Source organism: Pygoscelis adeliae, unplaced genomic scaffold (genome assembly GCF_000699105.1).
Source record: "Pygoscelis adeliae isolate BGI_AS28 unplaced genomic scaffold, ASM69910v1 Scaffold444, whole genome shotgun sequence".
In the NCBI taxonomy this organism is placed as follows: Eukaryota; Metazoa; Chordata; class Aves; order Sphenisciformes; family Spheniscidae; genus Pygoscelis; species Pygoscelis adeliae.
Window position 1 is genome coordinate 243730 of NW_008824677.1, and position 13284 is coordinate 257013.

The 13284-nt window shown below is 45.7% G+C and overlaps 2 long non-coding RNA genes across 2 annotated transcripts in view; both read right to left on the minus strand.

The window, feature by feature from the left end:
• Window positions 1-4380: 4380 nt before the first annotated feature.
• On the minus strand, window positions 4381-7951 carry LOC103916187. The gene is made up of 5 exons (XR_663573.1): window positions 7753-7951; window positions 7466-7520; window positions 6825-6937; window positions 5562-5788; window positions 4381-4774 (listed from the first exon to the last, which is right to left on the minus strand). It is a non-coding gene; the product is annotated as an uncharacterized LOC103916187 (long non-coding RNA).
• Window positions 7952-9742: 1791 nt separating this feature from the next.
• Window positions 9743-13284, minus strand: part of LOC103916188 — a 3775-nt gene continuing 233 nt past the window's right edge. The window contains exons 2-3 of the long non-coding RNA XR_663574.1: window positions 12012-12176; window positions 9743-9894 (exon numbers count right to left, since the gene is read on the minus strand). This is a non-coding gene — a long non-coding RNA (uncharacterized LOC103916188). The remainder of the gene's footprint in view (window positions 9895-12011; window positions 12177-13284) is intronic.

Here is a 13284-nt window from a genome sequence, read left to right on the forward strand (position 1 = left end):
TCCTCCGCCAGCTCCCTCAGCACCCTTGGGTGGATCCCATCTGGCCCCATAGACTTGTGGTTTTTTAACCTAGTTTAAAGCCTAAAGTTTTAATGAGTTGCAGCACAGGAACAGGAAACCTTTGGGAGCAGAAATTCTTGAAGTCGTGATTGCAGTTGTGCCCCTCACGTCTTGGAATCCCGGTGAGGAAGCATAAAAAAGAAGGGAGAGGGGGAGGAACTGAAGAGAGAGGGCAGGCAGGAGTAGGAGGGGAATGAAGGAGGAGGTCATACCCCAGTGAACGCCGCACGCCCCAATGTTTTGTAAAAGCTCCCAGCGGAAAATAAAATGAATGCAGATGCTGATTTTCATTACTGTAGGGACTAAGGAAAATGTATTTGTTACATTAAAGATGATGATCTTGGTCTGTCTCCCTTGTAACCATAGTTTTCTGCTGTTAGGGCTAACTCTCAGAGGTAGAACGGAATCTGATCGATCTGGACCTTGAAAGGGAAAAATACGAAATCAAAGATTTCATCTGGTGGGAACTGGGAGACATTTGATGTGCCATGTAAGAACCGTGAGATTTCAAGGTCATGGGGAATGCTACTCTGGCCCTGCACCTAGACACCTCAAATCATCTGCCCTTTTTCTTTCTTCCAAATTTAGGGAGTCCCCTCTTATCCTAACCTGAGGTGTCTTTTGAGGCTGTAGGGTAACTTGCACCTTTGATTTAGATCATTTGGCTCAGAAGGAGGAAGATCTGGCTTTAGCCTGGTTTCCTAAAGGAACAAGGCTTCCTCAGTCATACCCCCCGTGTTCCCAAACCTTGCAAATTTTGGACCCGCTAGCCACCTTCAGTCAGCTTTGACGCACAACACAAAGGCCGCGATTCCCTGGACCGCTGATCAAGTAGTTTGTGCTCCAGGAGCGCGTCCTTCCTAGCCAGTCACTAGGGGCATTCCGGGAACCCGAGCATACCGACTGTTACGCCAGCAACGGCGTAACGTTTGGCCACACAAAGAAAGAGTAAGACCACCTGAACTTCAAGACTAGCTGATGGCTGACAAGGATTTGATAAGCTTGTTTTAGGACACAGTTGAGTGCGCAGACACCAGAGGAGGCAAAGGGAGAGCTGAGGGTACGAGCAGATGATTTATGAACTGAAGCTCAGGGTTTGCGTGGAGACTTCGAGAAGTTCAGCGGAGAGACGTGATCAGGGAGTCAGTGGGGTGCCGACATATGTAACGACCCTGCAGTCAGTAACTACCCTCCCATTTTGAGCCTAATGGGATTCTCTTGGGAATTTACTAAAAATTGCCCTGCTATATAATCTTGTGAAGAAAACGTCCCATGGGAAGGTGGATCAGAGCAGGCAGGGCTGCAGAGAGTTTTTATTATTTAGTGTGAACTACAATTGCTCATCAGCCCACTAGGGACCGAGCTGGTGCTCAGTCAGGACCACGGACCCGGGCTTCATCTTACAGCACATCAGGTCCTAACCCCAGCAGGACAGAAACATACAGCGAGGCGGCATTAGCCTTTGTGTGCCTCCACAGCAGCGGAAGTGTTGGATTATCTTCAGAAGCATTACAAACCGTGCCGCCCTTTGATGAAGCGTCTGATCAGGAACAATTGAGAGGTTTGTACGTAACCTTAAGGCAGCCACATGGACAGTGGCTTTCCTCAGCAAAGAGGTCACACTTGGGGTCTGCGTCCGGTTGCTACCGGGTGAGGAGCAGGAAAGGATGAAAATGGCTCCATCCGCAAACCGAGGCCACCTGGAAGCCACCCTTGGTGGATGGCACAGACCTGATGGGGAGATGTTGGATTGCAGAGGAGCCACATGACTATGAGAAGGTAACGCCTTAGGGTCTACAGCGATAAATACGGGTGTCTATGACATAGTCGGGGAGCTCCAGCTGCTGAAGAGGAGACTGGCAGCAGCGTCCAGCTCTGGGAGCAACGGTCTGGCTCCCGCGTGGCAGAAAAAGGGGCGCCCGGGCAGCTGGTGGTGAAAGTGTGACTCGCAGTAATAAACTTTGGCCATGTGCAGAACAGGGGGCAGATCTGGCCCAAGGTGAAGGCCAAGGCACGTGAAGAGGGAACGCTGGCATCAGGTGGATTTCCCTTTGCCTCTTGGGTGACCAGCGTTGAGGGCAGCTGAATGTCAGCAGCTCAGGACAGATCTGGAACTTGCCTTTCATTGAAAGCACAAGTTCCATCCTAGAGAGGGGATGACAACAGGGAGAAGCGTGTTGAAACGACTCAGATTTAGTACTGGCACAAGAGGAAGATGAAGGAGGAGGTAGTTTGAGCTTGACTGAACAGAGCGGGCAGTACTGATGTATAAAGCAAGGATATTTAGGAACAGACAAACCTGTGGCAATCCTGCAGGATGCAGACGGCAGCCTCGGAGGAGCAGAGGAACGGGGTCGCAGGTAAGGCTCTGCCTTGCAGAGCCGGCTCGCAAGAAGATGTACAGGCTCAGGCAGTGCTCATTATGGCCTCAAAAATCAAGTGGTTTAAAATACAACGAACAAATCTGCACCGAGTCTCTGCTGCCGGGTACATTCAGAAGTTTTATTTATCTTTTCATAATCACATCTAGTCCAATGGAATGAGTCATTATGAAGCAATTTTCCCCAAGTTTCCTCTTTTAAAAGCATTTAGCTTTGCCTGAGTCTCTACTAATGTTTTATTTGTGAATCCAACCATTCAAAAGACAAACATTCAAAACGTGACAGGCAAAAAAAAAAATCTGTAAATAATTACAAAATACAACAAATTTTAGTAAAGAAAATTGAGTACATTTCCATGATTTGCTCCTATATTCAGTTCCAGAAAAATAATAATGAAGTTGGGGGCTTCTCCAATTTTCATATTTTTCAAACCAATCCGAAGAAGCAGCAGAGTCCTTGGTCCACACAACCAGTAGCAGAAACCTGCACCCAGGCGTGGTCCTGCTCCATTTAACTTTGCAGCTTCACATTTTTTTTTTTAACTCTCCATAATTTCACTCCGTTTGTACACATTTTGGTACAAACTGGATCAATTACCTCCAGCTGCCGGGTTGCGGTTGCCTGTTTGCAGGCTGCGGGCAGCGCAACAGTGCACCGCTACAGCGGGGAACCAGATCTCCGGTGAACGGCAGCCGCTGCGCTACCCCGGCTCTTCAGCGCAGGAGGGTACCACTGAATCATGCGATTTACTTCACAGAACGGAACTAGGCAATGCTTGGGCATTTTACTGCCACTTCATCAAACGTTATCAAATATAGCGACAAAAAGCTCTTCATCAAAATCACAATCCCCATATAAAAACATCCCTGGCCTTACTATAGGTTGCAGGTGTTGCCCCTGCACGCTCCAACCCAGAAATAAATACTTGCAAGAAAGGACACTTCCAGAGGTACAGAGAATGATGAAAACAACCAAACATCCAGAAATCTGAACTTCAGAGACCATTTTCGAAGGCAGCAAAGCGAGTATATTCCATAATGAACTGGCAATAACTTTATTTTGTTCTAGAATGGAAAAAAACCCCACACAACACCCCAAACCAAACGCAAAACCAGAACATCCTTTGCAGCAGTGTTAGTTTGGATGCCTTCTGGTGGGACATTTGCCAGACTGATCAGGTTTGAAGCTCACTCCCTGGAAAACGGCTCACTGCCCTGCCCACCTTGAAGCAGCCCGCAGCTGGAGGTCCCTTTTACAGAATACGCGTTTTTCTCAGCTGTATGGCTTTTCAGTGGCTTGTTGCCAAAATCCCTGAGACGTCATCTTCACTCCGAGGAGAGAAGGCACTTCAGAAAAGATACAAGAAGTCAGAGAATTGTAACATACCGGGTTTGTTACAGCGAGGATACTGCAAGACAACTGTGCGTTATGAAACGGACCTGCAGTTTCTGTGAAGGAAGGCGATACAAAACTTCGGTTACGCAGGGCGAGGGGAACCCAATTTTCATGTACTTGCAAGATCAATTTTTCAAAGCTGCCTTTTAGAGTACATACCATGCAGCTTTCTCCTTCCCTCTTCCTCACCAGGTCTTTGGTTCATACCAAATTCACAACAAGACTGCCTCAGACCTCTGTGGCATTTGTAAATTGATGCGGGAGTGAGCGAGCACCACCCTCAAACCTGCTTCTAGCCACTAAGGACCCGATAGCCACTCGGTAGGCACTTCTGTAAAGATCAAGATTGAAAAATGTCATTTTCTTTCTACTGTTGGAATTCATTTTACTCAAATCTCCTTCCTTCTGTCTGCACCTAACCTTCCTGTGACAAGGCAGTTCAGCCTTGTTTTTCAGAGCTGACCAGAAACTGGTCTTTTTGAAAAGCACTATCCCTTGGAGGTCCGGCACCACAGCTCCGTCAGGTGCCTAAACCCCTCCTCATCAGTTGCTGAAACGAGGTCTGACACACAGCAGTGCCACACACTGCTTGTGCTCCACTGCACCAGTCCAGCGGACAGCCTTTTGACACTGCAGCACGTGTAGCTGACACTTCATACACACCGCGGGTCGGGTTTATCGCTGTTGACAGGCCTTCCTGGGTTGCAGTGCTGGACCGTGAACTCCTCTATGCTTTTATTGTGTGTATCTGAAACTTGCATCCCCACGAAGCTGGGTGTGACAGTGTCTACAGAGGTAGGCCTGATGCCCTGCTTATTGCTAGAGACCCAGGGTTGAAAGTCAGCCCGATCATAGCCATCTTCGCTTGAGTGCTGGAGAAGACCTTGGTATGCAGAATCTGAAAGCGGAAACGTGCGAGGCTCCCAAGGCTGTACTTTCTGCGGAGTGAAAAGGAGAGAAGGAAGTTGCCGAAATCAAAAGCCTAGAATCAAGAACTCTACGATACCATCTCCTCCCTGTCCATGCCAGTCTGCTGAAAGACCAGCAGATTCGATTTAGAAAGCTAGCTCTAAGTTTGCCAGGGTGCCAGAGCAAAGTCAAGTTTTAAGAGCAATGAACACTGCGCTATTCACAACGTTTCCAGGATCACCAGTTCAGCTTTCCGTTGGTATCAAGACTACTGCCTTGCCATCTCCACTGACACGCCTTGCTTCTCACACTCTCGTTATCTGAAAAGGCTTCCAAAGCAAACGCTGTGCACTTGGGCCCAAACCAAGGACAGATCTGGTATGAAGTGTAAGACTGTGCTTGTAAGACTTTGTAAGACCATCCCTAAGGACGAGAGGAAGTTCAATTCCCCTGGTAGTTTCAGAATTTAATCCTTAACAAAGTTAACTCCTTCTGCCAAAGAAGTATCCCATGATGTGTGCAACTGCCTGAAACTATTTGCTTTCATGCAGGTGACTCAGTCCCACCCACTAGGGGTAATCTCAAACTCTGGGTCAATATGGTTTTAGAATTAAACTATGACATAAAGAAGAATAATCTACCCCGCTCTGAATCCTTTAGCCAGCCCCGGTCTCAGCAGACACACAAGCTGAGCTCTCTTTTGAGCAGTGTGAAGCTCATGCAGCTTTCAGAAAAGTTACTTTCTGTACCAGTAAAATTGTTTTAGAAAAGAACGTGCAAGCTGAAGCCAGCTGACATTTTACAGCGTAACCTCACCTGTATTGCATCATCAAGCATTTCCAGGGAAGATTGGGTGTCTTCACAGCAAGGCAGCGCCACTCCGGTCCTACTGTGGACAGCGAGGGATTGCAAATCGTTGCAACCAAGGGCTGTGCAAGCCAGTAGAAGGGTGGACATAGAGATCATTAAGGCAATTAAATCCAGTAACTGGAGACGCTGGCTGGGGCTGCCCAGCCCATCGGCCATCTGCTTTGTTGGACGACCTAAAGCAAAGCAGTATTTGTAGCAGTCAGTTATGTATAACAAGAAACCCAAGTAAAAATGAGATCACTGTACAGTGAAAAATGTATGCTTTATCCCCTCTATACAATAAGATGAGATCACATTGCCCAATTGGTGCTTTAACTCATTAGCCCTTTCTCTCCTGTCATCTCTTCAAAGAGCATCTCATGGCTTCTTGGGCAATCACTGTCCGTTTCACTCATCCTGCGCATGAAGAGAACGATTAAGCATCACGAGAGATTAAAACCTTGTGAAAAGAAGTGAGACAGCAGAAAACCACACCAGCTACTAGAGGCAAGACTGCTCTATCTGCAGCTGCCTGGAGGTACGCCAACATTCTCCCCCGGCGTGACTACACTGTTTTGGCCTTTTTCCGGAGGTATGGATTACTAACTGTATGACGCGTCAGTCCCTCTCCCTACTCAATAACTTGTGAAAACATCACGCAGCTTCAGCTCTGGTAGAGAGGCAAGGATCGCAAAAATACGAAACTCTCAAAATACCATGAAAGCAGAGACAGACCTACAACTGCCCCCACCGAGGGAAAGGCAGAGAATTCAGCTTTTACCCACGCAAACAGGACGCGTGTACCTCCGGACACAGAACAGACTGTTCTTTGTCCAGGCAACGGGTAAAAAGGTAAGGAGATACAGCAAATGAATTGAAAAACAATCTCCGTAGCAATGAGTTCTGCCAAATTTATTAAGTAAGCCAGAGGAAAAATGCTTGGAAGAGGTATGAAGTACTACAGTTAACACAAAGCTCTCAGCACGAGCCTGAGCTTAGTAGGAAGGTAATTTTTAACAGGACTGTGACACGCTGCGTTACTGTTCCACTGATTAGGCCCTACTTTAATCAATGTTTTGCTTCTGTTATGTAATAGACTTATATGAGCAAAATGACGGGCACCCAAGGATCTCTTCATTTAAAAGAAACTTCTTGAATCAGGATCTCTACAATTTAAGATGAAGAACGAATAAAGCCGCCTTCTTCCGTGTCTGCTAGCAAGAACAGTACCTGCTTCCTCGCTTATGGGAAGTAGCTGCTGCCCAGGAATCCCAGCGGGCTCGTTCAAGATCTTCGTATTTGGAGTGATGACTCAAGTACATCTCATCAGAAGTATCCTCCAGCTAGGAAGAGAAGTTTTGTCTGAATACTTAGAGCATGAAATCTCACCCGCAGGCCAAGCCTACTGTTCTAGAAATCCAGGTAAGCAATAGCTAACCCATTCAGACTGCCTGGGAACCAGCACACACACTTTGTATCGCTACCTCATTTTCATACTTTTCGTTATGAACTGAATTGGGAACTTGTTCGTCAGCCTGAATTGTCAGACAGATGCAGGCTGTTGTACGCACCATAGAAAGAGCTACCGTGGGCATTACATCATGCACGATGAGAGGGTTTGTTCTGCCTGCAGCTACCAGCGGTGACCCACAGCTGACATGCCACTGCAAGCCTCATCTCTGCTGGCCTTTCGCTGGCTTCAGATGCAACTGCATTGGGCAGAACTGAACGGCACTTCATACAGCGACTTTGCTTACTGGGCTGGCAGAATTTAGTGACTGGTAAAGACTGACTCTAGAGCTACTCGTGCCATTTGCACCTTCTCAGAATGGCTACGGGCATTTGAGACAAATCGACAAAACTTTTCTTACCTCAGAGTCCGCTTGATTGAAAGGCTCCAGTTCCTCGAGCTCTACTATCCTCCAGCTGCAAGGGGCAACACAAGCTAGAGATCACTTCAAAGAAAAACACGTTTGGTACTAACATTTAAATCATGGCAATACTAATACCTCTTTTTTTTTTAAAATTCTTTTTTATCCATTAGGAATAGTTTCCTTATGTCATTTCATTGAGAGGAACAGCTCATTCTGCCCAGCTAAAGCCGTTTCCTCCTGTCACCCACAGGAGAGAGGATCAATAAAGCCTGGTCTGTAGATACCTCGGTACTACAATCTCTTTGTACTGAGGCTTCTCCACTCGAGTGGCAGCTCAGCTGCCATTGACATTGGGATCACAATGTTATCGATGTCGTAGGAACATTCCACTTTTCTTCTTTTTGAGGACTGCTGAAACACAGAATGAAGAGAAAACCCCATGCAGAAAGTTAATGTTGGCCCAAAAGCGTATTTGGGTATACCACAGAATGCAACTTCTCCGTAACAGCAAGCGCAGTGGGCTCTTTCCACTGTCACTGGCGTTCACTGATATTTTGGTCATGTTATAAAACCTCTATGGTTTGGCTTATTCCTACATGAAGCAGGATAATACTTAACCTATCTCAGTGGGCGGGATTTCACCTATAACTCACTCTATATATATAGGTCATCCGTGTCACAAAAAAATAACTTAAACAGGCAAAGAAAAAGGCTATGATGATAATTCAAGAAGTAAAAACCTGTCATTTCAGTAGACTAAAGGAGCTGTACCTGTTTCGCCTTGCAAAATAAGGGTTGAAAAGGAAAAAGTAAAACAAGTAAACCCATGGAAGAACACCACCTTCCTGAGGCGGAGGATGCCGCTGTTGAGACAACAAATGGCAGTATCACAGCGTTTGGGCTGGAAGTCAGAGTATTTCCAAATCAAGGAGCGAGGCTCTGGAACAACGTCCTAGGAACAGTGGGATGAAGAGATCCCTAAGTAGTTTTGAGATGCGTTTTGATCAGTTTATAAAGAGGGCCATATACTGTGGTTCCCTGCAGAGCTGGAGATTAGACCTGCAATCCAGAACGGAAGCGTACCCCTTACTTACAAGCCAAGAAGTCTCCAAGGTGCTACAGTTCTTTTGTTCCGTTCTCAAACAAACGTCCTTTTGTTTCTAGGTAGAGAGGCCAACCACAAATTGAAGTTCCCGGTGGCCACAAGGATAGCTATGGCTTATTACTGATGTAATATTATTTAAAAACCTTAATAGGCATAGGACTACTCGGAAGCATCCTTAAAAATCTGTTTAGGAAGTACAGACTGTACCTGGAAGAAGAGCTTACAAAAGAAGCAGCCAGCTCAGGGTTGGACTGTTAAATCTTCTGTGCATCAGAGAGGGAGAAGAGCACTTGCAAAGAAAGCACTAACAACACGGGAGCCAAAAAACCAGAAAATGAGTAGCTGATGCAAGTGAAATGGGCGTAACAGGGACTGCAGGCTCCATGGAGGAGCCCACTACCCCCTTCTACAAGAGTCCAGTGAAGATCCACAAGTACTGTGTCGATCTCCATGAGACGGACCTGAAGCACACCACAGTTGGACCTAGAAAAAGCTACTTGAGAGCCTCAGCTCTGAGAAAGGTCTGTTTCTGTCAGTTAGACCTAACAATTACCTATAAGCAAAGAGAGGAAGGGAATAGTGGTAAGGATAGGAAGTCTGAGCCCCTGTCCTTCAAGGTTTCCTTTGCTCAACGTACTTGGAGAACCAGGAGTTACTCAATGCCTTCCTAGAGAAGTGGTTGTTGCGGGATGTATTTTTTTAATCCTTTCCTAGTTGTAGAAAAACAAGAAAGTGTTACAGATAATCTCTTGGCTGATGTTCCTGCTTCTTATGGGGAAGTCCATAGCAATTAAATCTCTACTATTAATTTGTAGCCAAATAAAACCGTAACATTGTGTGTATATAACTATTTGCTTGCAAAAAAAAAAAAGGAATCAGTAGAGTATGGTCAGTACCAAAGTTGAAACCAACCAATCTGGTTGGGGAAGCAGTGCCGCAGGCACCTAGCCAGCTGAGCACTGCCTGAGGAAAAACGAAGCAGCACGTAGCTGTTGCTGTTTAACACCAACATCCAAACTGCATTTCCCAGCAGTCCGTTAGCAGTAACAACCCATCCGAATTCCCAGTGAGCTTGCAGCCCCAAGGCAATGCTCGGTCAGAGAGGTATCCCAGGCTACCCCCCCTTTTCAGATTCATTTGCCACAGCTTTTGTTTCAACTCACCATTGCTGAGATGCCAGTGAAAGGGATTGGGCTGGAAGAACGGGCTGGAGGAGTCTCTGGGTACAAGGACGGCGGGTGGTGCAGAGAACTGTATTCATGCGCCCAAGGACTGGAAACAGGAAAGCTGTGACTGGATGTTCCTTTAAGCTGCCTTCTCCCTTCAAACAATGAAACTGTTAATAAAACAGATCCTGTGCCCAGGGAAGGGGTTGAGTCACCATCCCTGGAGGTATTTAAAAGACGGGTAGATGAGGCGCTGAGGGACATGGTTTAGTGGGCATGGGGGTGTTGGGTTGATGGTTGGACTCGATCTTAGAGGTCTCTTCCAACCTTAATGATTCTATGATTCTATAAAATGCGAACAGACAAACCAAGGTGAAGTCAGGCTGACTCAGGACTGGTGGGTGATGTTGCTACCCCCGTAAGGTCACCAAACCCGCCCTGGGGAACAGAGGGCAGAACAGACATCGGCATTAGAGAACAAATGTAAAACAGACGCCTCAAGTGAAGCGTCAGTGCTCTGCAGCACTGAAGATGCTAGCCCAAAAACGTTACTTTTGGTGGGCAATCCCACAATAAAGTGGAAGGTGAAGTAGGTGTTACAGCCATCAAGAACTGCACTCCTCAGTCCAAAACACAGCCACTTAAAAAAGCTTCTTCACTGCAGAACTGGTCAGGCTGGTCCTATTTCAAACAATCAGTCCGATGACAAACCACACCGATTTTAAGACAAATGTACTCTTCTCCCTGAAGTCCTGTAGAACCTCAGCTTGATATGCTTTTTCTCCATCAGTTAACTTTTTATTCTTTTTCCCATTTGTGACTGGCTTATTCCACGCTGAATACCACAAATGGAGAAATCTTCCAAACCTATTGTGCCAAATTACTCCACTATTCAAATCCTTCCTAAAGATCTAGCTCTGTGAGGCTCTTAGAGAGTTAAAAATATATGAAAATCATCCTGCATTACTGCATCATCCATTAAAACACACTCTTCACAGTAGGTGTCTACGCGCGCGCACACACACCCCCATACATGCTGCCCATAAATAATAAGTTTTTGTGTAGTCTTGTGGCTAAATATTTGAAAAAAGGAAGGAGGTATAGAAAGATAAATCAGTTAAAAGTCAAACAGCTGCTGACCAGCTGATAGAATCTATACCGGTGTGTTGTTCAAGCATCCGCTGGTAGGTTCCTCACATTTACTGAACACTAACCACCTGCTTGTTCTGCCGTCAGTACATCCTGAGCTGATTACGGGAAGGATGATCTCTCTCCAGAACACCTCTCTTAGAAAGCAACATCCATCCCCATTCAAAGCTAAGCAACCTCAGCCCAGACTCAAACATCATTAAATCAAGTTGTAGCTCCGATTGTTAGGGCCAAAACCACACAACCTGAACCTGCTGATGTACTTTCAGCACGGAAGCTGTTTTGGGCTTTTTTTGTTCACTTGGTTTTTGTTTTGTTGTTTTTTTTTTTTTTTTTTTTTTTAAATACTATCTGGATTGTTCATGATAGTTTGCTTCAGCAACCACAGAACATAAAGAATATTCCAGATGCAGCAACTGTGTCCCGGAAGAATGTCAAGGACACGGCCAGCTTGCAGTCTGCACGTTACGCTACTTTCAAAAAATGATCTGGCATAAAAACACGCCTTTTAAAAGAAGGCCAAATGAAACACCAACTGTAGTTCGTTTAAAAACCAGGATGTGTTTTAGCTGGGTTTCCCTCTTCCTGTCTTGAAACTGGTTTGAGTCTTCTGTCACTTACCTTAAACTGCTGTAGACCATTACAAAAAAAAAAAAAATCAACTCTGACAGGCTGATGAAAAAAATTAGGCTTTCCAAAGCCGCAAGAGCAGCATGCAAATGGAACAGCAATTGCTATCACAGCAGAAAACACACACTAGAATTTTGCCAGGCAAATACTGCTCTACTCCGATTTCAAATAAAGGTTCAGAAAAGCTTCTTTTTGGGTTGCTTGTTCCCTTGAAAGAAATACAGAGAATGGCAAGATTTATTGATTTGTTTTTAATAACTTGGCTGAGGCAAGTATTTCTGTGTCCCTCCAAGGGGGTCAGAATTTCTGTGGTTTGCAAGATGTTGGACTCAGTCACTTAGACATTATTACAGAACAGAGTTCAAATTGTCTTCCACTGGAAGAAAGTGAGCTACCTTCTCCACTCTACCTTGACTGGTTGCCCTCAGGTACTGGTTAAAAGCCCACGTTTAATTTTTTAACTTCATCTCAAACTCCATTTTACTTAACTTACAGGAGGCAAGCAGGAGCGAAGAGTGTAGGTTTGGGAATGTGCTGTTAGTTGGATCTTGTTTCTTTCCAAAATGGGACATCTTCAGAGTCTTGAGTTCACGGCTCAGTAGTCTATGCAATCCGTCCTCTCTTAATAAGGTTTCAAAGTGCAAGTGGAGAGGGTTGCCTGAAAGTAGAAAAAACAAGTTATTTTGGTAAGCACAAGTTCTCCTCTTTTCATATGCGCAGCACTGCACACACATCATTAGCAACCCACACCTGTTAGTACTTCAGTAAGAGCATGAGGTGACACAGCTAACTAAAGCAAGCGTGGTCGGTTGCAGGCTCTCTCGCCCCATGCGTGCTGCGCCAGAGAGAACAGGATGAGAACGTCCCCAGAACAGCAGCCTCTGCCCTGGCCCTCTGCTAGATGCAATCTGACAGCCAGAACCTGATACCTTGCCATCGAGCTCCCTCACCCTAACGCTACGCTAACCTGAATCATATCCAGCTACATATTACTTGGCACTTGTTTGCATCATTATTTAGCGAGCAGAGATGAGCTTATACTTTTTTTTTTTTAAGTGATAAAAATATTTTGAGAGATGCTCTCATAGTGGCACAGTAGAAAAAGTATTTTCCTCACCGTCCCTTAACCTACTCCGTAACTTCTTGGTGCACATTCTTGCTCTTCCATGGTTAAAGGCACTAGCAGTGCCGCAGCCACTGTTGTCCTTCAGTTATTTAAACAGAAACTAAATGTTAAGGTTCTACCGAGCATAGTTCATAAAAGTAACCACAGAGCACATCTAGAAGGCCACAGGTCTTTAAATAACGAGCGCTTAGACTCAAACAGTGATTTCACACTCAAAACTGGTGCTAGAGGTCTACCAAACAACTGCCACCCCCCTCGTCAAAATCAGCATTAGATTTTCAGTCTTTCAAGTAGCCCCCCAGGGCAGGGGTGTAACAGGAACTTACAATAGTTGTTCTGCAAAGCCTCCAGAATTGGAATGTTCCTTGCGGAAGACACAGAGAGCTGATCCTTAAGAAGTGATCTAAGCTTACGTTAAACTAGAGATGGGAACTGCCTCAGACGCAGGCCAAAGACACAACGCGGTTTCCTAGGCTCAGAAATCTCCACAGACTGCACCCTTAGACTGAAGACGACATGTCTGGTTACCATGCAGAACACCACCGGACATTTTTCATTATCCCCTAGAAACATACTTACAACTCCGTTAGCATGTTTTTAACCTCCTTGGACGTAAGGAGGAAGAGCAAAGAGGGCAGTG